At 45.8% G+C, this 27885-nt stretch overlaps 1 pseudogene; it reads left to right on the plus strand.

Annotated features, from left to right (window-relative positions):
• The first annotated feature begins 4981 nt into the window (after positions 1-4981).
• On the plus strand, positions 4982-21006 carry LOC123405109 (annotated as a pseudogene).
• The last annotated feature ends 6879 nt before the right edge of the window (positions 21007-27885 follow it).

Genomic DNA, 27885 nt, shown 5'->3' on the forward strand with positions numbered 1-27885 from the left:
TTCCGTTGAGATGACACAGTATAGACTAAGGTTTAGAGAAATCTAAACTGTCGTTTCTTGAAAGTTTGGGGCTTCGACACTTATGTGAAAAAGTTTCAGTCTGATAAGCTCGAACCCAAAGCGGATAAATGCATCTTCATAGGATATCCAAAACAGTTGGGTACATCTCCTATCTCAGATCCGAAAGCAAAGTGTTTGTTTCTAGAAACGGATCCTTTCTCGAGGAAAGGTTTCTCTTGAAAGAATTGAGTGGGAGGGTAGTAGAACTTGATGAGGTTATTGAACCATCACATCAACCAGTGTGTAGCAGGGTGCAGGAAGTTGTTCCTGTGGCGCCTACACCAATTGAAGTGGAAGCTGATGATGGTGATCATCGAGCATCGGATCAAGTTACTACAAGTCTCGTAGGTTGACAAGGTCGCGTACTACTACAGAGTGGTACGGTAACCCTGTCTTGGAGGTCATGTTGTCGAGCAACAGTGAACCTACGAGTTATGGAGATAGCGATGGTGGGCCCGGATTCCGACAAATGGCTGGAAGCCATGAAATCCGAGAGAGGATCCATGTATGAAAACAAAGTGTAGACTTTGGAAGAACTACTTGATGGTCAGAGGACTATTGAGTAAAGGTGGATCTTTAAAGGAAAACAGACGATGATGGTGATAAGTCACTATTAAGAAAAGCTCGACTTGTCGCAAAGATGTTTTCGATAAGATCAAACAGTTGACTATGATGAGACTTTCTCTCTCGTAGCGATGCTAAAAGTCTGTTAGAATTATGTTAGTTGTTGATGCATTATTTATGAAATATTGCACGTAGGATGTCAAAACATTGTTTTCTCGACAATTTCCTTGAGCAAACATTGTATGTGATACAACCAGAAGGTTTTGTCGATCCTAAAGGTACTAGCAAGCATGCAAGCTCCAGTGATCCTTCAATGGACTGGTGCAAGCATCTCGGAGTTGGAATATACACTTTGATGAGATGATCAAAGATTTTGGGTTTGTACAAGGTTTATGAGAAACTTGTATTTCCAAAGAAGTGAGTGGGAGCACTATAGAATTTCTGATAAGTATATGTGGTTGACATATTGTGGATCAGAAGTGATGTAGAATCTCTGTAAAGCATATAAGGTTGTTTGAAAGGAGTTTTCAAAGGAATACCTGGATTGCGCTACTTGAACGTTGAGCATCAAAGATCTATGGAGATAGATCAAAAGCGCTTAATGAAAGTTTCAATAAAATGCATGCCTTGACAAGTTTTTGAAGGAGTTCAAAATAGATCAGCGAAGAAAGAGTTCTTGGTTGCGTTGTGAGGTGTGAATTTGAGTAAGACTCAAAACCCGACCACGGCAGAATAAAGAGAATAGACGAAGGTCGTCTTCTATGCCTTAGCCGTAGAATCTAAAGTATGCCATGCTGTGTACCGCACCTGATGTGTGCCTTGACTCAAAGTATGTTGAGAGGTACAGAGAGTGATCCATGATTGAATCACTAGCAGCGGTCAAAATTTATCCTTAGTAACTAATGGACTAAGGAATTTTTCTCGATTATGGAGGTGGTTGAAGAGTTCGTCGTAAAGGGTTACGTCGATGTAAGCTTTGACACTAATCCGAATAACTATGAGTAGTGGAACGGATTCGTATGGTAGAGTAGATATTTGGAGCATTTCCGAATAGCACGTAGTAGCAGCATCTATAAGATGACATAAAGATTTGTAAAGAACACACGGATCAGAAAGTTTCAGAACCTTTGACTAAAACCTCTCTCACGAGCAAGACGTGATCAGACCCCATATGGGTGTTGGATTCGTTGGAATCACATGGTGATGTGAACTAGATTATTGACTCTAGTGCAAGTGGGAGACTGTTGGAAATATGCCCTAGAGGCAATAATAAATTAGTTATTATTATATTTCTTAGTTCATGATAATCGTTTATTATCCATGCTATAATTGTATTGATTGGAAACACAGTACTTGTGTGGATACATAGACAAAACACTGTCCCTAGTAAGCCTCTAGTTGACTAGCTCGTTGATCAAAGATGGTCAAGGTTTCCTGGCCATAGGCAAGTGTTGTCACTTGATAACGGGATCACATCATTAGGAGAATCATGTGATGGACTAGACCCAAACTAATAGACGTAGCATGTTGATCGTGTCATTTTGTTGCTACTGTTTTCTGCGTGTCAAGTATTTGTTCCTATGACCATGAGATCATATAACTCACGGACACCGGAGGAATGCTTTGTGTGTATCAAATGTCGCAACGTAACTGGGTGACTATAAAGATGCTCTACAGGTATCTCCGAAGGTGTTCGTTGAGTTAGTATGGATCGAGACTGGGATTTGTCACTCCGTGTGACGGAGAGGTATCTCGGGGCCCACTCGGTAATACAACATCACACACAAGCCTTGCAAGCAATGTAACTTAATGTAAGTTGCGGGATCTTGTATTACGGAACGAGTAAAGAGACTTGCCGGTAAACGAGATTGAAATAGGTATGCGGATACTGACGATCGAATCTCGGGCAAGTAACATACCGAAGGACAAAGGGAATGACATACGGGATTATATGAATCCTTGGCACTGAGGTTCAAACGATAAGATCTTCGTAGAATATGTAGGATCCAATATGGGCATCCAGGTCCCGCTACTGGATATTGACCGAGGAGTCTCTCGGGTCATGTCTACATAGTTCTCGAACCCGCAGGGTCTGCACACTTAAGGTTCGACGTTGTTTTATGCGTATTTGAGTTATATGGTTGGTTACCGAATGTTGTTCGGAGTCCCGGATGAGATCACGGACGTCACGAGGGTTTCCGGAATGGTCCGGAAACGAAGATTGATATATAGGATGACCTCATTTGGTTACCGGAAGGTTTTCGTGGATTACCGGAAAAGTTTCGGGCTCATCGGTAGTGTACCGGGAGTGCCGGGAGGGGTGCCGGGGACCATCGGGAGGGGTGTCACGCCCCAAGGGGTCTCATGGGCTATGGGAAGAGATAAACCAGCCCCTAGTGGGCTGGAATAAGTTCCCACTAAGGCCCATAAGGTTTGAGAAGGAAAAAACACAAGGTGGAAAGAGTTTCCAAGTGGGAAGGTGGAATCCTACTCCAAGTAGGATTGGAGTAGGACTCCTCCACCTCCAATTTCGGCCAAACCTTTAGGTTTTGAGGCTGCCTCCTCCCCTCCCTCCCACCTATATATACGGAGGTTTTAGGGCTGATTTGAGACGACTTTCTCACGGCTGCCCGACCACATACCTCCATAGTTTTTCCTCTAGATCGCGTTTCTGCGGAGCTCGGGCGGAGCCCTGCTGAGACGAGATCATCACCAACCTCCGGAGCGCCGTCACGCTGCCGGAGAACTCTTCTACCTCTCCGTCTCTCTTGCTGGATCAAGAAGGCCGAGATCATCGTCGAGCTGTACGTGTGCTGAACGCGGAGGTGCCGTCCGTTCGGTACTAGATCGTGGGACTGATCGCGGGATTGTTCGCGGGGCGGATCGAGGGACGTGAGGACGTTCCACTACATCAACCGCGTTCTCTAACGCTTCTGCTGTACGATCTACAAGGGTACGTAGATCACTCATCCCCTCTCGTAGATGGACATCACCATGATAGGTCTTCGTGCGCGTAGGAATTTTTTTGTTTCCCATGCGACGTTCCCCAACAGCATTTACCCCCGGTAGTCGGGTCCTCCTGTGCCCAAAGAAAGCGCCGTCTAACCTTGTCTATGCCATCTAAGAACTTCTTCGGAACTCGGAGCACAGCAAGGGCAAAGGTAGGCAGAGCGGTGAGGACGCTACGAACCAAGACACGTCTGCCCGCGATGTTCATAAGCTTCCCCTTTCATCCGGCCAGCCGGGCCCTAATCCTATCAAGCATGTATTGGATGTGCACCAAACGGAGTCTAGCTATAGTCAAAGGCAGGCCTAGGTACCGTACTGGGAAGCCTACTGTCTGTCCCTCGAAGTTTTCTAGGACGTCGCAGAGGTTGATGTCGTTGCAGCGGATAGCAGAGACTGTCGACTTAGCGGGGTTTACGTGCAGGCCCGTGGCCTGGCCGAAATCCCGCAGTATTTGTAACAGGGCGTCGACCTCCCCCCTATCGAGGTTGGCGAAGATGACCGCGTCGTCCGCGTAGAGGCTCACTCTCAACGTGATATCTCTCCCTGGCAGTGGCGCTAGAATCTGTAGCTGTGTTGCTTTCTGTAATAGCCTGTGCAACGTGTCGATGGCGATGATGAAGAGGAGGGGTGATAGAGGATCCCCCTGCCTTAGCCCTCTTTTATGTCTTAACTTACGGCCGACGGAGCCGTTAAGCATTACGGAGGATGACGCGGAGCTGAGTAGAAGAGGTATCCAGTCCCGCAAACGCGCGGGAAAACCTATGCGCTGGAGAAGCTCGAGCAAGTATTCCCAAGATACATTGTCGAAAGCCCTGGCGATGTCGAGTTTGAACATCAGCGCGGGTCTCCTCTTTCGTTGCAGCGAGCGTACTGCGTTTTGCACGTAGAGGAAGCTATCTTGCGTTGACTTGGAGCTCAAGAAAGCGGATTGCGCCGGAGAGATGATGTTGCTAATGACCCTCGTAAGTCTTCTAGCTATAACCTTGGCGACTATCTTAGCTATCGAGTGGATTAGGCTAATTGGTCTGAAATCCTGCACCTTCGTCGCGCCTTCTTTTTTTGGCAGGAGGACAACCATTGCCGTGTTTAGGCTGCCAAAATCGTCCCTGGCCAGGTGGTAGAAGCTGCCGAAGACTTCCATCACGTCCTCTTTGATGGTAGCCCAACATGCTTTGTAGAAAGCTCCTGAGAAGCCGTCAGGACCTAGTGCCTTTTCCGACGGGGATGCCTTGATCGCCTCCCATACCTCCTCCTCCGTGAAGGGGTTGTCGAGGCCTCCATCCTGGACCGACGGCATGTCGAGGCCGTCCCAATTGATGCCCATATGGCGATCTACCGTGGCCCCTAGATGGTCGCTGAAGTGCTGGTAGATGGCGTCCTCCTTGTGCTCGTGTGCCGTTGCTATCTCCGATCCCACTTGGAGAGTGTGTATGAAGTTTTTTCGTCTCCTTGCTCTCACGTTCGCATGGAAAAACCTAGTTCCTGCGTCTCCTAGCCGAAGCCACGTGAGTCGGGACGCTTGTCGTCGGCGGGCGCGTTCCAGAGCCGCTAGGCCGAGTAGCCGGAGCTTGAGAAGCTTTCTTAGATTGAACTCGACGTCCGTGAGCATGCGGTTTTCCTGAGCTACATCTAGCCGCAACACTATCTCCGTCGCCATATGAAACTGGAGCTTGGCATCGCTAAAGAAAGCTTTGCTCCAGATTTTAAGGTCCCTAGCAGTGCGTAACATCTTTGTGTGCAGCCTCTGAAAAGCGTTAGCCTCTTGTACTGTAAGTGCATCTAGTGCCCCTTAGTGATTTTGGTGGTTTGAAGACTTATAGGTTAAGTATCTAATGTGTTTATAAGTGTACACAGGATCTATAAGTCATTGAGGAGTTTGAGATATTTGAAGAATATCGACCCCTAAAAATATATGTCTTCAGTTGAAGAAATTGGTGTGAAGCTGAAAAAATGAATCGTGAGGAATCTGCGATGAAATTGATATTCCTCATGAAGATATTGATATTGAGAAGATCGGTGGTTCCTGAAGAAAATCTTTCTGAAGAAATTGAAGCGTGAAGATTTACGTTTTCTGTTTTACTTTCTTTGCAATTGATGAATAGGAACACCGTACTGTTAAAGGGGGTCAAAGTAACACTATGGAATGGATTTCCTCATGATGCTCAACCCAAGCCAAATCCTACCAAAAGCCTCAAGTGAGGAATATGAGTGACATGAGGTGTTGGAAATATGCCCTAGAGGCAATAATAAAATGGTTATTATCATATTTCCTTGTTCATGATAATCGTCTATCGTTCATGCTATAATTGTATTAACAGGAAACACTAATACATGTGTGAATGAATAGATCACAATGTGTCCCTAGCAAGCCTCTAGTTAGCTAGCTCGTTAGTCAATAGATGATCATGGTTTCCTGATCATGGACATTGGATGTCATTGATAACGGGATCACATCATTGGGAGAATGATGTGGTGGACAAGACCCAATCCTAAGCCTAGCACTAGATCGTATTGTTCGTATGCTAATGCTTTTCTAATGTCAAGTATCTTTTCCTTCGACCGTGAGATCGTGCAACCCCCGGATACCGTAGGAGTGCTTTGGGTGTATCAAACGTCACAACGTAACTGGGTGACTATAAAGGTGCACTACGGGTACCTCCGAAAGTGTCTGTTGGGTTGGCACGAATCGAGATCGGGATTTGTCACTCCGTGTGACGGAGAGGTATCTCTGGGCCCACTCGGTAGAACATCATCATGAGCTCAATGTGACTAAGGAGTTAGTCACACGATGACGTGCTACGAAACGAGTAAAGAGACTTACCGGTAACGAGATTGAACAAGGTATAGGTATACCGACGATCGAATCTCGGGCAAGTTCTATACCGACAGACAAAGGGAATCGTATACGGGATTGATTGAATCCTTGACATCGTGGTTCATCCGATGAGATCATCGTGGAGCTAGCAGGAGCCACCATGGGTATCCAGACCCCGCTGATGGTTATTGGACAGAGAGGTGTCTCGGTCATGTCTGCCTGTCTCCCGAACCCGTAGGTCTACACACTTAAGGTTCGATGCCGCTAGGGTTATAGGGAATTGTTGTACGAGGTTACCGAAAGTTGTTCGGAGTCCCGGATGAGATCCAGGACGTCACGAGGAGCTCCGGAATGGTCCGGAGGTAAAGATTGATATATAGGACGGATGGTTTCGGAGACCGGAAGTGTTTCGGGCATCACCGGTAACGTACCGGGACCACCGGGACCACCGGAGGTGGTCCCGGGGGACCACCGAAGGGGGGCTGCGACCCCAAGAGGTAAGATGGGCTAAGTGGGGGTGGGAACCAGCCCCTAGTTGGGCTGGTGCGCCTCCCCACTCAGCCCATGGCGCAGGGGAAAGGAAAAGAGGGGGGGAACCCTAATTCAGGTGGGCCTTAGGCCCACCAGAAGGGTGCGCCACCCCTCCCCCTTGCCCTGGCCGCCACCCCTTCCCCATCTGAGGGCTGCCGCACCCCTTAGGGGTGGGAACCCTAAGGGCTGCGCCCCCTCCCTCTCCCCCTATATATAGATGAGGTCCGGGGCTGTTTGAGACACGGTTTAATCTCTCTCTCGGCGCAGCCCTGCACTTCTTCCTCCTCCTCTCTGCCGGCGCTTGGCGAAGCCCTGCCGGGAGACCTCGTCTCTCCACCAACACCACGCCGTCGTGTTGCTGGTCTTCTTCCCCGACCTCTCCCTCCTCCTTGCTGGATCAAGGTGCGGGAGACATCACCGGGCTGCACGTGTGTTGAACGCGGAGGTGCCGTTGTTCGGCACTAGATCGGAATCGCCGCGAGTACGACTCCATCAACCGCGTTCTAGCAAACGCTTCCGCTTAGCGATCTTCAAAGGTACGAAGATGCTCTTACCCCTCTCTCGTTGCTGGTCTCTCCATAGGAAGATCTGAATAAGCGTAGGAAAATTTTGAATTTATGCTACGTTTCCCAACATGAGGACTCTCACAGTTGAGGGTCCCGACCGTTTCGATAACCACGCCAAGTCACTGGTCTTATCCACTCCAACGGTCATATTATTTAAGGGCATTAGTGTCAAATCATGTCGGGATGCTCCCAGGCTATAAATAGCCGCCCCCCACAACCACTAGCTGGTTGGCTGCTCCGTTAGAAACTGACACTTGTCATAAAAGAAACCCAAATTCCTCAGAGCCTACGAGAGTAAATCATCAGTGAGGAAATACACCACCCACCGAAACCACAAACCAAACCTAGTGATTGAGCATCACTGAAGAAGTTGTTCCTGTGTGGGACTGAAGCCTTTTACCTTTGACGACTGTGCATCCTCCAAACGGTTAGGCGTCATGGTCTAGAGCAATCCAGCAGTCAATTGTGGATTGCTGGGTGACCGAGTTTGTGAGGGTTTGGAAGTCTGCCCTGAAGACTTACCACGAGTGTTGGGCGAGGACTTTGTGTCCTTAGCTCAAGGAGAATACGGTAGGGACTGTGTGTCCCGGGACTGGGTGTCCTTTGGTTTCAATACCAAGCCGCTCCAAACCAGATGTACAACTATCACAGCAGTTGGAACTGGGTCACCAACAACAGTCTTCACCAAGAATCGGGTTCTAATTCCTCAACTCTTTACATTCTTTGTATTATGTGTTGATGACTTTCACTGTGACTGTTTGAAGAATTTGCTGAAGACTTTCTCTGAATTTCCTCAACCCCAAATTCTTGACTTGAGTTAATCATCATCTGTATTCTGCGTGCCTGCTTACTGTGCAATCTGTTTTCATAATCTTCACTCTGTAATACTGCTGTGGTGAACGTTTGCACGACTGATCCTTAACTGTTTCCGTTGTAAGTTAGTCATCAGTGAGGAATTTCCTCAAAAGGAATTTCCTCAGTGATGAAATTCTAAAAATCTCCTATTCACCCCCTCTAGTCGATATAACGCACTTTCAATTGGTATCAGAGCAAGGTACTCCCTTGTTCTATGTGATTTTGGTTTAACCACCTGGAGTTTTAGTTATGTTGACTGTAGGCATGTTTAAGGTGACTGCAGCATGTCCTACCTACGAGGGAAAGAACTTTCCCTTCTGGAAGAACAAAATGCAAATGCATCTACAAGCTATAGACAATGATCTCTGGTATATTGTGGAAAATGGTGTCCCCATCATTTCTGCCAGTGTCACTGCAGCTGAAGTGAAGAAATTCAAGCAACTCGATTCTCAAGCGAAGAACATCATCTGTGGTCATCTGAGCCCTGGCCAGTTTGGAAGAGTAAGTGCCTTAGGCTCTGCAACACTGATCTGGGAGAGACTGTGCAAGGTAAATGAAGGAGTATCAACCCAACGTGACTCTCGTGTTGATATTCTTCGCAATCTCTTCAATCGCTTCAAGAGACATGACAATGAAAGCTGCCAAGACACCTTTGATCGCCTCACTGACATATCAAATGAACTGCAAGCACTGGGAGCTCGAGACATCACTGATCACGAAGTTGTGAAGAAACTGCTGAGATCTTTGGATTCTTCATTTGACACTCTAGCTCTGATGATTCAAGAAAGACCAGACTACAAGATGCTAGATCCAGCTGATATCCTCGAAAGGCTAAATACTCATGAATTCCAGCTAGAAGAAAAGAGAGATCTATATGGACAAAGCTATTCCAGACCACGTGCACTGAAGGCAAGAGCAATTTCCTCATCTGAAGAAGAAGACAGAGATGACAACAGTTGTGACCCCGAAGAATTTGGTCAGGAGCTTGCAATGCTTGTGAGGAAATTCCAGAGATTTACACGACGAGGCCAGTTCGGTAAATCATCAAGAAGAGACATGAGGAAATCAGAATCTGCATCTGAGGACTACAAGAAATGGACCTGTCACAAGTGCAAGAAATCAGGTCATTACATTGCTGATTGTCCCCGCTGGGGAAAGGAATCAAAGAAGAAGAAATACAAGGATGACAGTTCTGATGACTCAAAGAACAAGAAGAAATCTTCAAAATCCTCATCTTCAAAGTCCTCCTCACACAAGAAGACTAGCTTCAGAAAGGCTCGGGCTCTTATTGGCAAGGAAATGGATTCCGAGGCAAAATCAGAGGAATGTGATGAAGAAGAAGGCTCTGGAGAAGACTCAGAATCCGGACAGGCTAGTCTTGCACTAGCAACAAATTTCGTCAGCAAGTCAATCTTCAATCTTGAAGAAAATGAGTGCACCATCCATACTGATGACTATGCTGATGACTTCGCTCCAACCTATTGCTTCATGGCAAAAGGTTCAAAGGTATCAAATAATGCCTCCTCCTCTGATTCAAGTGACTGTGAACATGATGATTACAAAAAACCCAGTTACAGTAAACTTGCCATCATTGCCACTAAACAACAAACTGCTCTGGAAAAGCTTCAAAAACTGCTAGACAAAAGTGATGATCTGTTGAATGATGAAATGAATCTTAATCAAATCCTCGCTGATGACATGAAAAATCTTCAGCCTAGATTTGATAATCTTCAGGATAGTCATGATACACTCCTCACTGATCATGAGAAGCTTTCCTACGAATTCCTTCAAAGAAAGCTTGATCTTGAGAAGCTGAGGATGTCTCATGATGATCTTCGTATGGAAAATGATTCATTACTAGCTCAACATATTAGCGCTAGTCAAGTTGAATTTATTCCTCCATGTCTTAAATGCATTGAACGTGAAACTGCTAATTCCTCACCAGAAACATCAAATGCTACAAATTCTTCAACTGCACCTGCTGTGTCTATTTCCTCACTTGAGAAAAACACAAATGTTACTGATGAAAATGCAGGGTTGAAGGAATTGTACGTGACAGGCATGTACAAAAGCCTCAAAGGACACCAAACCCTTTGTGATGTGCTCAAAACGCAGATCTTGAACAGGAACCCAAGGAAAGAAGGAATTGCCTTTGAGAGGAAATTGAATGCTGATGGATCTTATTGGAAACCTGAGCAGTATCCCAAAACCTCATGGGTTGCTGCTACTGGGCCTCCTTTTGATCCATCTAATCTAACTGGCTTCTCATGTGAATTATCCTATTCCTCGGATGAGTCATTTGATTTCAACTATAAACTGTTCAAAAATCAATCTGGTGAAGTATTTGCTCGATATGTTGGAACTAACTGCAGGAATGGCCCTCCTCTGAGGAAAATCTGGGTTCCCAAAAGTTGTCTTGAAAATCTTCAAGTGAATGTCCTCATGACATCACCTCTGAAGAATCTGAACCCCAGATCAAATTCCTCAGGAGGACCAAAGTCTTCAAGAGGATCAAAATCCTCAACTGGTGAAAACTATGCTCGTACCCGTGCTTATGCGTCTAACATGCAGGGAAACTACAAGGAATATGATTATGAGCGCTACTCCTCAAATAATTATGTTTATAAATCCTCAAACCAGTTCTCTGCATACTCATATGAGTACTTTTAACCCCCCTACTGTTAAGAGAAGTGCATTAGCTTCAATGCCACCTTTCTCATATGGTGCTCGCAGGATGATGAAAGCTTTGCCACCCCTTCAGATGTGGGTGGTGAAGAAATCAAACTAATCACTTCTGCAGGTCAGGTCTCCAGATGAAAATCATCATTTGAAGAATTTGCTGGAGATCTGAGGAAATGCTTGATAGGACGCAAGCTAATGATTGATGAAATAGAAATATTTCACACGTCCTTACATTTCTGTTATGATGAAATCACTGAACTGATGAAATTAGTATCATATTCTTCAAATCTGAAGCATATGAGATGGGTAAGCTGTACTAATTCATCTGCAGGATGACAAACCCAAAAATACTGAGTGGGTTCTCGATAGTGGCTGCACACATCACATGACTGGTGATAAAAGCCTACTGATGAATATGCCACTAACTCCATCACCTCTGAAGCAAATCACATATGCTGATAAAGGTAAAAGCAAGGTATTGGGACTTGGCAAAGTAGCTATTTCCAAGGATAGGCATATGGACAAAGTGATGCTTGTTGAATCCCTTGGTTTTAACCTCATGTCAGTCTCGATGCTTTGTGATCTTGATATGATTGTTATCTTTGGTAGATATAGATGTGTAGTCATCATGGAATCTGACAGATCCAAAGTCTTCGAAGGTGTAAGAAGAGGGGATTTGTACATTGTTGACTTCTCTACAGGTCCTCAACCAGCCACTTGCTTACTAGCAAAAACCTCAGAAGGATGGCTGTGGCACCGAAGACTAGGTCATGCAGGCATGAGCAATTTGCACACACTTGCAAAGAAGAAGCATGTCATTGGCATCGAATCAGTCAAATTCCTCAAGGACCATCTCTGCGGTGCTTGTGAATCTGGGAAAATGACCAGATCCAAGCATCCTTCTAAAACCATCATGACTACTACACGTCCATTCGAATTGCTTCATATGGATTTATTTGGACCTACTCACTATGCCACACTAACCAATACAACATCTCTATATGGCTTTGTCATAGTTGATGATTATTCCAGATACACTTGGGTGCATATTATAGTGTATAAAACTGAAGTGCAGGAAATCTTCAAACGATTTTCTTCAAGGGCCTCAACGAACTTCGGCATCAAGATCAAACATATCAGGAGTGATAATGGAACCGAGTTCAAAAACACTGGTCTTGATGATTATCTTGATGAAATTGGTATTACTCACGAATTGTCTGCTCCTTATAGTCCTCAGCAGAATGGTGTCGTTGAAAGGAAGAACAGGATTCTGGTTGAAATGGCAAGAACAATGCTTGAAGAATATCAGACTCCTTGTCGCTTCTGGCCTGAAGCAATCAATACTGCATGCCATATCATCAACAGGGTATATCTTCACAAATTCCTCAAGAAAACCTCATATGAACTCCTCACTGACAAGAAACCCAATGTAAGTTATTTCAAAGTCTATGGTGCAAAATGCTGGATTAGTGATCCTCATCATAGCTCAAAATTTGCACCTAAGGCACATGAAGGTTTTATGCTCGGTTATGGAAAGGACTCGCACACCTACAGAGTCTTCAACAACTACCACAACAAAGTTGTTGAGACTGTAGATGTGCGGTTCGATGAAACTAATGGCTCGCAAAGAGAGCAATTGCCTTCTGATCCAGATAAGCTGTCTCCTGCGGAAGCAATAAAGCTTAAGCCTACTGAAGACATTGTCCCCACTAGGAAATTGGTGAAGAAACGATCCCCATCGCTGATGAAAACCAAGAAAATGCTCCTGAGGAAATTGCAACAGCATCACTTCCTCAGCCCAGACAAAATCCTCAAGCAACTCATCCGAAGATTGCAAATGAAGTAGAACTTGACAAAATCCTCAACGACATCAATGCGCCAGGTCCTCTCACTCGCTCAAAAGCTTCACACTTAGTTAACTTTTGTGGGCATTTTTCGTTTGTATCCATCATAGAACCCTCAAAAGTAGCTGAGGCTTTTCTGGAACCAGAGTGGATCCAAGCCATGCAAGACGAACTTCTTCAATTCAAGCTGAATGACGTATGGGAGCTCGTCAAACGACGAGATCCTCGCAAGCATAACATCATCGGCACCAAGTGGATTTTCCGAAACAAGCAAGACGAGGACGGTCAAGTGGTGAGGAACAAGGCATGACTTGTAGCCCAAGGCTACACCCAGGTTGAAGGAATAGATTTCGATGAAACTTTTGCACCTGTTGCTAGACTTGAAGCTATTCGAATTCTACTTGCTTATGCTAATCATCATAACATCACCTTATATCAAATGGATGTGAAAAGTGCATTCCTCAATGGTAAGCTTGAGGAAGAAGTATATGTTGCTCAGCCCCCAGGTTTTGAGGATCCAAAGAATCCAGACAAAGTCTTCAGACTCAAAAAGGCTCTGTATGGCCTCAAGCAAGCCCCTCGGGCATGGTATGATACATTGAAGGAATTCCTCATGAAGAAAGGCTTCAAACCTGGTTCACTCGATCCAACTCTTTTCACAAAATCTTATGATAATGAGCTGTTTGTATGTCAAATATATGTTGATGACATCATATTTGGTTGTACTGACAAAAGATACAGTGATGAATTTGCCTATACGATGAGTGAAGAATATCAGATGTCCATGATGGGGGAGCTGAAATTCTTCTTAGGTCTTCAAATTCATCAACAAAGCAATGGAATCTTCATATCACAGGAGAAATACCTCAAGGATGTTGTGTGGAAGTTCGACATGCACAAATGCAAAGGTGCCAAGACTCCAATGCCTACCAACGGTCACCTCGGCACTGATGAAAATGGTAAAGATTTCGATCAGCAGGTATACCGTTCTATGATTGGCTCTTTATTGTATCTATGTGCATCTGGGCCAGATATAATGCTTAGTGTTTGCATGTGTGCACGTTTTCAAACAAAACCGAAGGAATCACACCATAAGGCTATGAAACATATTCTTCGATACTTAGCTCACACATCAACACTAGGATTATGGTATCCCAAGGGCTCCAATCTTCATGTGGTAGGGTATTCTGATTCAGACTATGCTGGTGACCGTGCGCAAGTCAACTTCCGGCACATGCCATTTCCTCGGAAGATCACTAGTTTGCTGGTCCTCAAAGAAGCAGAACTGCGTATCACTCTCCACTGCCGAAGCTGAGTACATTGCTGCTGGTTCTTGCTGTGCTCAATTACTATGGATGAAGCAAACCCTCAAGGACTACAACATCAACATGAAGAATGTACCTCTCTACTGTGACAATGAGAGTGCTATCAAGATTGCCTACAACCCAGTGCAGCACTCGAAGACCAAGCACATCCAGATTCGTCATCATTTTCTTCGGGACAATGTCCTCAAGGGCAATATCCTCATCGACCATGTGAAGACTGATGATCAACTGGCTGATATCTTCACTAAGCCCTTGGATGAGAAAAGGTTTTGCAAGTTGCGGTGTGAGCTAAATATCTTAGAGTCTTCAAATGTTTTGTAAAAACATGCACACATCCTAACACTTATGCAAAGTTGATGACTTAGATGTGCAACACATGATGAAACGATTTTCTTCAACCAATGAAGAAAGTCACTCTGAATGTGAAGAAATTAACGAAGAAATTGATTCTCAGGGCCCTACGACAATTGTACGCGGCGTTTGTAATCAACATTCTTATATGGTGGGTAACGCCATCGCCCAATGTGAAATTCCTCAAGTTGATTTTCTTCAAATGATCAATTTCGTCACAATGCATTTTTCTTCAAAACAGTTGTTCTTCATTGTGATGATCTATTGCAAAATCTTCAAAAACACTTGATGACTTTCATTTGCCTAGGTAGACTGTGATTTCTAGTCCTCAACAGCATTCACTTATTGCTATTTCTTCAAGTTGATGTTTCTGCTAAGTGAATGTGATCGGACCCTACTTTCCCTCTATGCTATACTTATCCAGTCTATTCAATTCTTCATATGCGTTCTACTTGAAACTTTGTTCAAAATCCTCACTGCATCCTTGTCAGCTAATGATTTTGTAACGAAAATCCTCAAATCTTCAAAAATTGTTTTCTTTAAAAAGAACAGTAACTGAACCCCACTTCCCACGAGCGGATAACCACGATCTCCACTATCTCCACCGCATCGTACGGGAGCTACACGTGTCCTACGGAGACGTAGAGGCAAGGGCTATTTGGTCCGAAACCTTCGCGCCAAACAGTAACTTTCGGGCTATAAATAGGTCCTTATCCCCCTCGGTATCTTCTTCTTCGCCTCATCGCTCTCCTGCCATCACACTCTCCATCGAACCCTAGCGCCACCGCTGGTTGTCTTGTCGCTGGCAAGGAAGAGCTTCACTACCTCAACCTTTTCGCCGCCAGGATCACGCCAGAGTCGGAACATCTACGTCCGCCGCCGCCGTAGACGTCCTATGCTGCCAAGTTAGGGTGCATTGGACACTCGACCGAAGAGCCTCTCCAACACCACCTTTTGTGTTCTTCGCTCGCACCTTCTAGGGTAAATATACTCCATTTTTACAGCAGATTAGATCTGAAATTTTACCTCTCTGATGTGAAATCTGTTTTTCCTCAAGATACGATGCACACATGTTTCCTCAAACACTATCTATCACCACAATCATTGATGAACTAGCTAAGCATCTAAGATTTTCACGAGATTCCTCAATTGTGCGAATTTTCGGATCTGTACAACTCTGGAACCCAAGAACAGTATGCTTAGGCAAATTCCTCAACCACTGGTTATATTCCTCAAACTGTCAAACTTTTTCATTTTCTTCAAATCTGAGAATGCATATGACCTCTCCAAATTCCTCACAACTATACTCTGTTCACAGGTACACACATGTCAGCTGATGAATCTCTCGGTTCTCATCACATTAACTCATTTGCAGCGTTTCTGGAAGAAACTCTTCAAGGCTCATCAGAATCCTCAAGAGTTCAAAATCATCAGCAAATTCCTCGTCTGAAGAAAATGGAGGAAGAGAGGAAACAGAAGGGAGGAAAGAAATTGGAGCAGAACACAGCTGCTGATATTCCTGATGACATATACTTGGACTATTGTACGCCTGATGAAGAAGCTGAGACAATGGCCAAGAGAAAGATTAGGCTGCAGAAAATTGAACGCGGATGGGCAAAGGAGTGGAAGGAGTACAGGTTTGTGACTCCACAATATGCGAAGAAATTCGCTTTGAAGCCTCCTGGTAGAAGGGCTCCACTTGAGGATCATCAAGTAGCTCATCCCTCAAGTCTTATGTCACTTGATGACTACCCAGATGAAAAAGAAAGGCATCTGGCCGAGCTCAAGAAGCAAGCTGAAACAACAGTGAAGAAATTTAATGAATCCTGAGCTGCTGCCTCCGGTGCTGCTCATTCCTCAGCAGCAGAAACTTCAGGCTCAGAGATTCCTCAAAAGCAGTCTGCGCCCACAAAGCCAAAGCCTTCAAAGCCTCAAGAGAAGTCTGCACCGTCTTCTGTCACAAAACCCTCAGCTCCAAAACCCTCGGTTCCAAAACCGTCAACACCAAAACCATCAGCGCCAAAACCCTCAGCACCCATCTCATCTACACCAAAGTCCTCAGCTCCACCTCCAAAGCCAGTATAGAAGAAAGTCGTGAAGACTACGACTGCCAGCTCCAGCTCCTCACTCCCAGCTGCAACTAGCTCGGAGACAAAGTCCTCAACACCCCTTGTGAAGACTTTGGCAACTACTGAACCTGCACCTCTGCCCAGCCCCAGCAAAATCATCGCAGTCCCGTCTGCATTAGAGGGAAGTGATGATTATGATGATGAAACCCTGCAAGCCATCATCAGGAACAAGCAAGAATGGGTAGCACAAGCATCAGGTAGTGCTATTCCTCTGGCCATGGACCCCAAGGTCCTCCTCGACTTCATCAATCTATGGTATGAAGACCCAAACACACCCATTGATGATTTGAAACTTCCTCCTGGCATCAGCCACATGGTGGCCACCTTCATAAACGAAGCCAAGTGGAAGGAACAAAAGGCCAAGCAGGCAAAGATTGCCAAGGCCAAAAAGGATAAATTCCTCAGGCAAAATCTCCTCAAGCTGACGCCTGAAGCCACTACTGGAATCTGCTAGTTTGCCGACAGCTTTAAGCTTTGCCGTTAGCAATTTCACGGGGCTGACGGCAAAGAGACTTTGCCCTCAGCCAAAATAAAAGCTGACGACATAGGAGGGGCTGACGGCAAATAAAATCTGTGCCGTCCGCTTTATCTAAGCCGGTAGCCAGCTGACGGCAAAGGACAAAAAAGCTGTCAGCATAGAAAGGCTGACGGCATAGGGGCTAACACAGTCGCCGCCTCGACCAGAAAAAAAAAAGGGGGCTCTCTTTGCCGACAGCCAGCTGAGGGCAAAGACTAACGGCTGTCTTTGCCGACAGCTGGCTGAGGGCAAAGAAAAAGAAAACTGCCTTATCCCCCCATGCCTACCTCTTATCTCTCTCACCATTCTCTCTCTCACCCTCCCATGCATACTGCTCTCCCCCGCACTTCGCCGCCCCGCCCTACGCCGCCCCACCCGCGCCGCCCCTCGCCCGCCCCGCGCCGCCCCGCGCCGTCCTGCGCCGCCCCCTCCGGCTCGGGCCCTCGCCGCTCCGCCCGGACGCGTGCCCGCCGCCAGCCGCCGGACGACGAGGCGCCGCCCGCCCCGGCCCCCGCCCCCCCCCCCCGCCCGACGCCGCCGGAGTCCCCTCCTCCTCCCCCGCCGCCCCCCGCCCGACGCCGCCGGAGTCCCCTCCTCCTCCTCCGGCTCGGGCCCCCGCCCCCCCCCCCCGCCGCCAGCTGCCGGACGACGAGGCGCTGCCCGCCCCGGCCCCCGCCGCCCCGACCCCTGCCGCCCCCCCGCCCGAAGCGCGGGGCCTCTCCCTCCCGCCGGTCCGTCCGCGCCAGGTCCGTCTACGCCAGCTGCTGTTTTAGTTTTCTGAATTTCAGTGTTAGGAGACTTTGTATTCTTCTTCTAATTTCTTTTCTGAAGCGGAAACCCCTTTCTATTCAGAAATAAATAAAAAATGCCACCGTTAATTTTGTGTTCTTTACCGAGGAGCAGCACTATTGCAATTACACCGCGCTTCTTAAGATTTGTATAAGAAAAGATAATTGCTTGGAACTCCCAAATCAGGGAAGGAACCTGGAAAATAATTTCTTAGCTTAAGAAATTCTGAGTACATTTTGCCAATACTATTCTTCATTTTACCTCAGTGATGTAAGTGTTAGGCAGATAAAATCTAGCCTAGGCTGTAAATGTTAGGCAGTATAAACATTTTTTTATTATAATTTTAACTTAAAATCAATATAATGTTCCAGAGGGCTGGACATCTGGTGTATTATGGGCACCAATGTAGTTCCAATTGCAAAATCCTTGCATGGCAAGTTCTACACTGGGAACTGCTATATCATACTCCATGTAAGTCCTTCTCCAGGGTAGGCTGCTTCAGCTGTAAAATCGTACTGTACATTTTATTAGCCTATTTACATCACTGAGTAATTTCAAATGTTGTACAATGTGTCAGACAGCTGAAGTCAAGAGCGGAACTCGAGGGCATAATGTGCATTACTGGATAGGGGAGGAGGCCACAGAGGTGTGGTGTGTGTGTTACGACCACATCATTTAATTGGGCTCTCTTGTCACTCTTTTCTTAACTTATGACTTACTTTGTGTCCTGCTGTCCATCCTGGATTGCGGTGACCTAGGAAGATTGTTTGATGGCCTCTGACAAGGCCGTCGAGTTGGACGCGGTGCTGGGCTCTCACGCGATCCAGTACAGGGAAACACAAGGCGAAGAATCCGACAAGTTCTTGTCATACTTCAGACCATGCATCATCCCTGTACAAGGTAGCTTCTCTTCGCACTGGAGAAGATCTGGGGATGAATGTGATGGGACCATGATGTTTCGGTGCGAAGGAGAGCATGTAGCTCGTCTAAGAGAAGTAAAAAGTGCTAGATCAAATAATTTCCAACATATCTCAGTGAGTCAATGTAAGACTACCAACGACTGACAATTCTGGTGATGTGTGTAGGTTAAATTTTCGCGGTCCTCTCTGGATCATAAGGCGACATTTATAGTGGACACGCCATCGAAGATTTTCCTTTTCAGCGGTTGTAATTCTTGTGTACAAACAAGGGCTATGGCACTAGATGTCATAAAGCATCTGAGAGAAACCCAACACTGTGGCAGATGTGACATCGGGATAATAGGTAGTGTTGAATGAAATTATATCTTCCATTAGCAAGGATAGAATATGCTAAGATTTTTATTTTTGTTTGTTACTGATTGTAGAGGATGGAAAGCTTGCTGGTGATTCAGATGCTGGTGAGTTTTGGAACCTCTTTGGAGGCTATGCGCCCATTCCTCGTGATGTACCAAATGCAAACAATGGGGAACCGATGGCTACCTCACCCAAGAAACTTTTTTGGTGACTACCCCCAGCTTAATTCAGACTCCATTTGTAACCTTGAGTTAGTATGTAAAACTATATTTGTACACTTTCCTGTATGTAGGATTAACAAGAGAAACCTTGCTCCCATGGAGGCACATTTTTTAGAAAGAGAAATGCTGAAGTCCGACAGAAGTTACATACTGGACTGTGGAGCTGAAATACTCTTGTGGATAGGGATGACAACACTAGTTTCAGAGAGGAAGACATCTGCTACAGCATTAGAGGTACGCATAAGGATACCTGATTATTTTCCTTTTTTCTATAATTGCATATCTGCTAGTTATTTTGTAGGCTAACTTGGTACGGAAGTTCCTACCGAAACCACAATTGTTTTCATAATATGCTCATATGCAGATATTTGTTATCGTCAGAAAAAATATAGTTCAGATGGTTTATAAAAATACAAGTAACAAATGAGGGGGTGCTAACATGCTTGATTAGTGGTATCTACTTTAGTCTTTCCATAAGCTTGAAACAAAGCCGTATTGTTGTAGGAATATGTACACTTACAAGGCAGATCATCAATTGGTCATACTGTTATAATGACCGAAGGTCATGAAGTTGCCGACTTTAAGCTGCATTTTTAGCACTGGCCTAAGAATGGTGTGCAGAAGTTGTACGAGGCAGGGCAGGAGAAAGTGGCAGGTGTGAGGACCATACTATTCTGTATCTATTGGTTCCATTAAATTTGTGAATATCATGGCAAGGTCTAATGCACAATCATGTTGCAGCAATTTTCAAGCATCAGGGCTATGATGTTGCAGAAATTCCAGATGATAAACCTCGGCAGCTCATTAGTAGTAATGGTTGTTTGAAGGTAAAATTCATTGCCTAGATGTGATGCATGCATGAATCTATCTTTTAACAAAATAAGATATACCACAGGTTTGGCTGGTGGACCGTGGTTGTGTAACCCTCCTTTGCGCCGAGGAACAGGAGCAACTTTACAACGGAGATTGCTATATCATACAGTACAGCTATGCTGAGGATGGAAAAGATTATCAGCTATTCCTTGCTTGGTTTGGACAAGATAGTGTACAGGTTTACTCTTTGCTAGTCTTGAGTAAATCAAGGCACTCTTTCATATTTTCCCTTGCTAAGGAACACTTCCACCAATCAGAAATTAAAGCCATTATAAACATAGCGATCATGGTTTACGAGTCGCGACTCATGCGAGTCGCTCTCGGGTAGCGACTCGGAAAAAGTTGAGCCTGCAGTTGCGACTAGTCATGACTCGCGGCTTGAATCGACACTAAGTTGAGTCGACATTTTTTGCGACTCATCGATAAGTTGCGCGACTCGAAATCCATGATAGTGATTGGTTCTGTTTATTCATGCGTGTAGCATGTTGTCAGTATTTTGCATGTTACTTAAATTAATTTGTGAATTTGGCTGCAGGAAGATAGAGTTGCCACAGTTTCTTGCCCCCCTGTCAATAGAAAGGCATTTTTTATTTATTTCTGAATAGAAATTCCTGGATCAGCTTGGATCAGCATTTGAATATGAGACTTTGTATTCTTCTTCTAATTGCTTAGCTTAATTTAGATAACTTCTTTATTATTGTATTCTTCTAAATTCTTTCTCATTATGCAGATTTTGATAAAGCAGCATGGCATATGGATGGATGCTCGAGACTTTGTAATGCACTTGTGTAGTCCTAGATGAACTTTGTAATGCAATTGTATTTGTGGATGCACTTGTGATGCTTTGTAATACTTTGTGATCTTGTTTGCACTTTAATGACATATATTCGTGTTGTTTGCACTTGTGTTGTGCTGTTTGCACTTTGTGATGCACTTGTGGTGCTGTTTAGGGGCAGATTCAATATATATATGTTGCTGTTTGTATCTATGTTTTGCAAATGCAGGGAATTAACAGAAAACAAATATGAAAAAAAAGCAGAGAGGGTCTTTGCCTACAGCTCACTGACGGCAAAGGCTTTGCCATCGGCGGACTGACGGCAAAGAAGACACGTGGCGGCAGCCTGTGTATCCTGGCAATACCAAATTCTCGGCTTTGCCATCAGCTGGGCTCCAGCTATCGGCAACGAGGCAGCCAAGGCCCAGGGGTTTCGGTTTGCCGTCAGCTCCGCTACGGCTGTGGGCAAAGAGGGGACCTAGGGGGCCTAGGGGTTTCGGCTTTGCCTTCAGCTTTGCTACGGCTGTGGGCAAAGAGGATAGGCTTTGCCGTCAGCTTTGCTACGGCTGTGGGCAAAGCCTGCCTTTAACCTTCTAACGGAGCTCGGGCTGCGCCGTTGCCGCCACTGCTCTTTGCCGTCAGCCCGTGCCACAAAGCTGATGGCAAAGTCTTTGCCGTCGGTGGAGCTCCGGCTGTCGGCAAAGAAGGTGATTGCCGATAAAATCTTGGCCGGTACCTTTGCCGAGAGCTCACTGACGGCAAAGCCTTTGCCATCAGTTAAACTGTCCTTTGGCGTCAGCTCTGGCTGTCGGCAAACCAGGAGATTCCAGTAGTGAGCACTGGTGTCAACCCAGGCAGAGCTGCAAGTCTTGACTGACAAGTGTGACAAATTGTCAGACCGCAAAAGCATCAAGCGCAATTTCATCAAGCTAGCCAATAGTGCTGTTGATGACTACAACAAACGACACCCACCACCAGCACCAACTCCTCAGCCCCTGGTTGAGCAGCCAGAAGATGTATCTCCTGATGAGGAGGAAATTCCTCAAGCCGAGGAACAACACCAAGAGCGCCGTGTTGATGAGCCGTCCATTGAAGAAATCATCACCGAGACCGCTACTGATGAAATTGCAACCCCTGATGCAACTGCTCCTGATCCAGCTGCTTCACCAAAGCAGGCTGATGACTCCTTTCCAGCTGGTTCCTCACTACCAGCTGAAGAATCTGTAGAGAAAACACCTTCACCAAAAGCTTCAAAGGTGAAGAAGTTAATCCCGTCTGCATCAGACGCGAAAAAGACAAGAGCTGCTGAGAAGGAAGCGAAGAAGAGAAAATCTTCCTCAGCAGAAGAAAAGATTGAGGCAAAACGCCTCAAGGAAACTGAAGAATCTGCCCCTCTCGACCCGGTGCCTCTAAATGTTGCACCTTCATATGAAATGGTCATCATTGGTGACCAAACTACAAGGGCAGATGAGGAAATGAAGGATGCTGCCTCTGAGGAGCATACTGATGAGGAAATCCAGATTGATGAAAGTCCTCAACCTCATGTTCCTCAGACAGAGACTACTCAAGCTTCAGCTGCAGCAGCTGATGAATCTGCTTCTGCCACAAAGTCAGCTGATGAAAAACAAGCTGAAGAAAATGTCCAGTCTGAGCAGGCTCCTCCCACTGAACAGGCTGACCAAACTCCTCAAGCTGAGAAGGAAGAAGAAATTCCTCAGCCTGAAGCTCAGCCAGAGCAAGAAATACCAGCTGATGAAATTCCTCAACCTGAGGAAACTGCTGAAAAACATGTTCCCGCCCCTGACAATGACTTCATTGTGCTCAACCCAGAGACTGCCATGGTTGTTTCCCCTCCCATTCCTCAGCACAATATCAAGCCAGTTCAGCGCCAGCCATTGTCCAAGCGTCCAAAGTTTCAGAAAGAAAATTTCTTTGAGGAACGCATGTATTTCATCGGAGAGAATCCCTATGACAAGCCTCAAATGAGTCATCTGAAGTTTTGGACAAGGACTCAGATGAACTATTATGCTTCTATGCTCTGTGGACGCAACAAGATATTCCAGCACATGCACATTCCTCATGCTGAGCTTGAAGAAATTCCCTGCATGGAACCAGTCCTCAGTGTACTCCATGATGCAGGTTTGCTCCCTATGTGCTCAGATATATCAGACTGGAATAGTGAACTTATTCTTCAGTTCTATGCAACTCTGCACATCTCTGGCAACGCTGATGACATCAACACTTGGGTGTTCGACTGGATGACTCAAAACACTCACTACAAGGCTCCAGCGTCTGAACTCCTTAGAGAACTGCCCGTACCAATTCCTTCAGACGGGGCAGTGAAGCTTTAGGGCGAGCGTGAGCTGACAAATGGGATGATGGAAGTCCTCATGAAGCCTTTGGCTGCAGGAAAACCCTCAAGAACCACCTTCCTCGTCCACGAGCTCAAGTACACACCTCGGTCTGTCTACCGCATTCTCTGCAGTGTGCTAGCGCCAATCAAAGGCCATGATGATGAAGAAGATGTCGTCGGCCTCATGAAGAATATCCTCTTCAACATCATTCACGGTATCCCCATGAATATCCATGATTTCTTCTTGAGGACTTTGGCTGACAATGCAATCTGCCCCTATGATCACAAAATTTATGCACCATGGATCATGAGATTCCTTAGGACAAGGACAGGCATCAACTTCCACGCAGATTTCCAGAACCATGTTGGTTATATGCCTCCTATCCGGGTCAACAAAAGAAGACTTTCGAGCCTATTGAGGGAAAAGGAAAGTCTGTGATTGATGAAGGAAGTAGGCCTCTTGATGGTCAGTTTAAAGAGCTAGACGCATATTCTTCATGGGACGATACTGAGACTCGTCCACCCAGCCCTGTTCCTCCTCGCGTGCTAAACACCAGAGAGCTTCTTCTCAGTCTTCATCAGAAGGTGGATCACTACCACAAATGGGTCAAACGCCAGTTTGGTGCCATTTTGAAAACCCTCACTGAAACCCAGAACTCTGTGAAGATTAACCATCACTATCTGCATGAGATTTTCGATGACACATGGGCTACACTTGCACATCTGAAGACCCAGACTGAGCTTCAAGAAATGAACTTTGAGCAGGAATTTGACTGGTCGTGGCCTCCCAAGAAGAAGTTCAGGCCCATTCCAGTGCCAGATCTTGAAGACAACTCCTTCTCGTCATTCCGCACTGCCGAATCTGATGAGGAACAACTCGACACCGCAACAGGCCCAAGGAAGAAGACTACACCCAAGAAGCGTCAAGGATCTTCATCAACCGCCAAGAAATGAAGTCTTCATGGGCGTTAGTCCTCAGTTTGTCCCTTTTTGTCACTTGATGACAAAGGGGGAGAAACTTGAGAGTTAGTCTTCAAACGGGATTTATTTTTGGGGCCTATGAACTATATTTAAGTTACAAACTTTTGGCTCTTCTGAAGTTTTTATGTAATGAGCTGTAACTTAAGCCCGATGGTACTCTGACGCTTTTGAACGTTTTTCTTTGCATGCTTATTCCTCAAGTTTAGTGCACGCATGCTGGAATTCGTCAGATACCATTTGCCATCATGCATCTTCATATTCTTCATATGATATGTTATATGTATGCATGATTTACAAGATTCAGGGGGAGATCTCCATGATATAAATCATCAATGTGCATATGCTATAAAAGCTAAATCCTCAAGGTATGCACATCTTCAGGGGGAGTCTCTGTGAATCTTGTCTTCAAATTCCTCAATTGAGTATTCACACTTCACATTTTTATTCCCTGTTGAAGACTTAACCTAATTGTCATCAACCACCAAAAAGGTGGAGATTGTAAGTGCATCTAGTGCCCCTTAGTGATTTTGGTGGTTTGAAGACTTATAGGTTAAGTATCTAATGTGTTTATAAGTGTACACAGGATCTATAAGTCATTGAGGAGTTTGAGATATTTGAAAAATATCGACCCCTAAAAATATATGTCTTCAGTTGAAGAAATTGGTCTGAAGCTGAAGAAATGAATCGCGAGGAATCTGCGATAAAATTGATATTCCTCATGAAGATATTGATATTGAGAAGATCGGTGGTTCTTGAAGAAAATCTTTCTAAAGAAATTGAAGCGTGAAGTTTTACGTTTTCTGTTTTACTTTCTTTGCAATTGATGAATAGGAACACCGTACTGTTAAAGGGAGTCAAAGTAACACTATGGAATGGATTTCCTCATGATGCTCAACCCAAGCCAAATCCTACCAAAAGCCTCAAGTGAGGAATATGAGTGACATGAGGACTCTCACAGTTGAGGGTCCCGACCGTTTCGATAACCACGCCAAGTCATTGGTCTTATCCACTCCAACGGTCATATTATTTAAGGGCATTAGTGTCAAATCATGTCGGGATGCTCCCAGGCTATAAATAGTCGCCCCCACAACCACTAGCTGGTTGGCTGCTCCATTAGAAACTGACACTTTTCATAAGAGAAACCCAAATTCCTCAGAGCCTACGAGAGTAAATCATCAGTGAGGAAATACACCACCCACCGAAACCACAAACCAAACCTAGTGATTGAGCATCACTGAAGAAGTTGTTCCTGTGTGGGACTGAAGCCTTTTACCTTTGAGGACTGTGCATCCTCCAAACGGTTAGGCCTCATGGTCTAGAGCAATCCAGCAGTCCATTGTGGATCGCTGGGTGACCGAGTTTGTGAGGGTTTGGAAGTCTGCCCTGAAGACTTACCACGAGTGTTGGGCGAGGACTGTGTGTCCTTAGCTCAAGGAGAATACGGTAGGGACTGTGTGTCCCGGGACTGGGTGTCCTTTGGTTTCAATACCAAGCCGCTCCAAACCAGATGAACAACTATCACAACAGTTGGAACTGGGTCATCAACAACAGTCTTCACCAAGAATCGGGTTCTAATTCCTCAACTCTTTACATTCTCTGTATTATGTGTTGATGACTTTCACTGTGACTGTTTGAAGAATTTGCTGAAGACTTTCTTTGAATTTCCTCAACCCCAAATTCTTCACTTGAGTTAATCAGCATCTGTATTCTGCGTGCCTGCTTACTGTGCAATCTGTTTTCATAATCTTCACTCTGTAATACTGCTGTGGTGAACGTTTTCACGACTGATCCTTAACTGTTTCCGCTGTAAGTTAGTCATCAGTGAGGAATTTCCTCAAAAGGAATTTCCTCAGTGATGAAATTCTAAAAATCTCCTATTCACCCCCTCTAGTCGATATAACGCACTTTCATGTACCGGTCTACTCCATGCTCTAACCACCGTGTCGTGGAATCTAGGGAAAGCTGGCCAGAAGCTTTCGAATCTGAAAATCGCCGCCCTAGGGACCGCACTGGTGTCGGCTAGGATCAGAGGGCAGTGGTCGGAAGTGGCCGAGGTTGCCGCATGAAGCGAGGCCGATGGGAACCGACATTCCCATGGTTGGTTGCAGAAGAACTTGTCTATGCTCATTTTTGTGGGGTTTCGACGCTCGTTGCTCCAAGTGTATCTACGGTTGTTGCATCTGATCTCTTTCAAGCCCGCCGCGTCTAAGGATGATCTAAATCTACCCATAAGCCTGCGGTTCAGATTGAGGTTGTTTTTGTATTGCATCTCGTAGATGAGGTTAAAATCTCCTTTCATGAGCCACGACTCTGATGCGGGCGGTGCGGATCGAGAGATCTCCAAGAGGAACCTATCTGTCGTGGGTATAAGCCTGACAGTAGATGTGTAGGGTACAAAAAGGATGGGCAGAGTCCCAGCTACGGCGAGGTTGTATGAGTTCAGGCCCCTCTACGGTGGAGGTAATAGCCCTACGTCTCAGTGCTCTGGGAGCTTGTTGTCGAGTGGAATATGGAATTCAATGATTTGCTAACCCCTGCACTAGCGGGGGAGGGTGGCTTATATAGAGTGCGCTGCCCTCCACAACGGTTCCGGTATAGGGGTGGAGTAGTGATGATTGAATGCCTACGTTACAGGTAACGTACGTCCTAAATGCTAATAAATGTACCGGGAAACGTACGACCATTTCCCTCGAGGGAGGTTACGATGTTCCGAGTGGCATCTAGTCGGTTAGTTTGATGTTCTCCGAATGCTAGTCTCCGACTAGATGGTCGAGGACCTGTTACCGACTGGACGATGGGGACTCCTTAATTCAGTCGGAACTGACTAAGGGCCTTGTCCTTTATGAGGGGTAGTCCTTGGGTAGGACTTACAGGGCAGGCCTATGACCCTACCCTAGGACTATAACCCCATCATTAGTCCCCGAATGGATTGGGGTTGGAACGACGATGCGATGCTTGAAGTTTGGATCCGACTGGAACCAATGTGACTTTGGCGTTGCTTGCCTCGATCCATTTTATCTTCTCTGACCAATGATCCGAGTGGAAATCTTTGTGGAACAAACTGTCGGAAACCGAGTGCTTCTAGGGTATCTCTTGACGTGGCGAGTCAATTGACAGCGGCGGATTTTCCGGGATCCTCAAATTTTGGTTTCCGCACCCTCAGCGGGGATGAGGCCAGAGCGCTCGAGTAGCGCCTGACGCCTCGATTCTCGCGCCTTCATCTTCTCCACTGATATCGCCGCGGTCAGTCAGGGGATAAGGTTTCGGGGCCACCTACCAGCGACCCAGTCGGAACCTTACTTAAATCCCAGCGGCAAGGGTTTTTCGTTACGCCCGCCGGATCTTTTGCCTTTGCTTCGTCCTTTTCGCCG

The sequence above is a fragment of the Hordeum vulgare genome, chromosome 6H (genome assembly GCF_904849725.1).
Source record: "Hordeum vulgare subsp. vulgare chromosome 6H, MorexV3_pseudomolecules_assembly, whole genome shotgun sequence".
NCBI classification, from domain to species: domain Eukaryota; kingdom Viridiplantae; phylum Streptophyta; class Magnoliopsida; order Poales; family Poaceae; genus Hordeum; species Hordeum vulgare.